This window comes from Rhinopithecus bieti, unplaced genomic scaffold, assembly GCF_001698545.2.
Source record: "Rhinopithecus bieti isolate Rb0 unplaced genomic scaffold, ASM169854v2 scaffold_81031, whole genome shotgun sequence".
NCBI lineage: Eukaryota > Metazoa > Chordata > Mammalia > Primates > Cercopithecidae > Rhinopithecus > Rhinopithecus bieti.
Genome location: NW_016830217.1, coordinates 711,496 through 713,720, shown reverse-complemented (window position 1 = coordinate 713,720; position 2,225 = coordinate 711,496). Strand labels below are relative to the sequence as shown.

The window sequence follows — 2,225 nt, the reverse complement described above, 5'->3', positions numbered from 1 at the left end:
AATACAAAAATTAGCCAGGCGTGGTGGCGTGCGCCTGTAGTCCCAGCTATTCAGGAGGCTGAGACAGGAGAATCCCTTGAACCCACAAGGCGGAGGTTGCAGTGAGCCAAGATCATGCTACTGCACTCCAGCCTGGGCGACAAAGCTAGACTCCATCTCAGAGAAAGACTCTGTCTCAAAAAAAAAAAAAAAAGAAGAAGAAGAAGAAGAAGGAGACCAAGGTGCAACTTTCTTCGGTTGTTCCGAATCCGGGTTCATCCAACACCAGCCGTCTCCACCATGCCGCTGAAGTTCAACCCCAACAGAATCAAAGTCGTATACCTGACGTGCACCAGAGGTGAAGCGGGTACTACTTCTGCACTGGCCCCCAAGATTGGCCCCCTGGGTCTGTCTCCAAAAAAGGTTGGTGGTAACATTGCCAAGGCAACGGATGACTGGAAGGGCCTGAGGATTACAGTGAAACTGACCATTCAGAACAGACAGGCCCAGATTGAGGTGGTGCCTTCTGCCTCTGCCCTGATCATCGAAGCCCTCAAGGAACCACCAACAGACAGAAAGAAACAGAAAAACATTAAACACCGTGGGAATATCACTTTTGATGAGATCATCAACATTGCTCGACAGATGTGGCACCGATCTTTAGCCAGGGAACTCACTGGAACCATTAAAGAGATCCTGGGGACTGCCCAGTCTGTGGGCTGTAATGTTGATGGCCGCCACCCTCATGACATCATAGATCACATTAACAGTGGTGCTGTGGAATGCCCAGCCAGTTAAGAAGCAGAAAGGAAAATATTTCAATAAAGGATCACTTGACAACTGGTGGGAAAAAAAAAAAAAGAAAAAGGGCAACATGGAGAAACTCCATCTCTACTAAACATAGAAAAATTAGCTGGGCATGGTGGTGAGCACCTGTGGTCCCAGCTACTTGGGAAACTGAGGTGGGAGGTTCATCTGAGCCCAGGATGCAGAGGTTGCAGTGAGCTGAGATCGCACCACGCCACTGCACTCCAGCCTGGGCCACAGAGTGAGACCCTGTCTCAAAAACAAAACAAAACAAAACAAAGCAAAAACTATAAAGTGAGTGATATGGCTGTGGAATTGCTGCCACTGTCTTGGACACATGCCCTTTTGGAGGGAGATCTATGTCAGGAGACTGAATTCTTCATTGCCTTAAACCCCCACCTGCTAGGAGGGACCCAGCTGGAAGTCCCCATGCTGCTACCCTGCAATTCCATACCTGGGAACCTGGGCACAGTAAGCACAGAATCAGAGCTCGGACAAAGGACAGTATGGTGCACTGGGGAACCCTGAGCCTTTCCGATGGTCACCCTGTCCCCAGAGGCCCCTTTCCCGAAGATACCTCCAGGTGTGAACTTCACACAGCACAGGCCAGCCCCTCCAGGGCAACCCAAGCCCCTCCCTACCCTGCTAGAGAGACAAATAGTGGAAATGGGGAATTGAATGGGAGGGATGGGGGAGGGGAGGAGGCTGGGCTGATAAGGAAGAATTGCAGGGACTGAGGACATTTTCCAAAAAATGTTCTCCTCACTTTAATGTACAGTTTATGTAACAAAATAACCTATGAAGTAGCAATTTTGACATCGCCAGAGAGGAGGAAGCTGCACATCAGAGAGCTGGTATAACTGCACAAGGCTGCACAGCAGAGCCAGGATCAAAGCAGGTCCAGTGAAAACTCTGTAGTCCTCCACTACAGACCCACTTCAGAAATCCATATTCTAGAATGTTTCAGAACCCATCGTGCAACACAGGTGCCAAAGTCCAACTGAAAAAAATCTTTAATGTCTTGAGCTTTTTTTTTTTTTTTTTTTTTTTTGAGACAGAGTCTCACTCTGTTGCCCAGGCTGGAGTGCGGTGGTGCAAACACGGCTCAGTGGGCTCAAGCAGTCCTCCTACTTCAGCCTCCCAAGTAGCTGGGACCCCAAGCATGCACCACCACACCTGGCTAATTTTTTTAATTTTTTGTAAAGATGGGGTTTTACCATGTTGCTCAGGCTGGTTTGGAACTCTTGGCCTCAAGCAGTCCTCCTGCCTCGGCCTCCCAAGTGCTGGGATTACAGGATTGAGCCACCGTGCCCAGCTAAGACTTGAATCTTTTTTTTTTTTTTAAGTGGTGAGGTCTCTCTGTGTTGCCCAGGCTGGTCTTGAACTCCTGAGCTCAAGTGATCCTCCTGCTTTGGCTTCCCAAAGTGCTAGGATTACGT

The 2,225-nt window shown here is 49.0% G+C and overlaps 1 pseudogene; it reads left to right on the top strand.

The window, feature by feature from the left end:
• The first annotated feature begins 264 nt into the window (after window positions 1–264).
• LOC108524256 (60S ribosomal protein L12 pseudogene) lies at window positions 265–777 on the top strand (annotated as a pseudogene).
• Window positions 778–2,225: the final 1,448 nt, after the last annotated feature.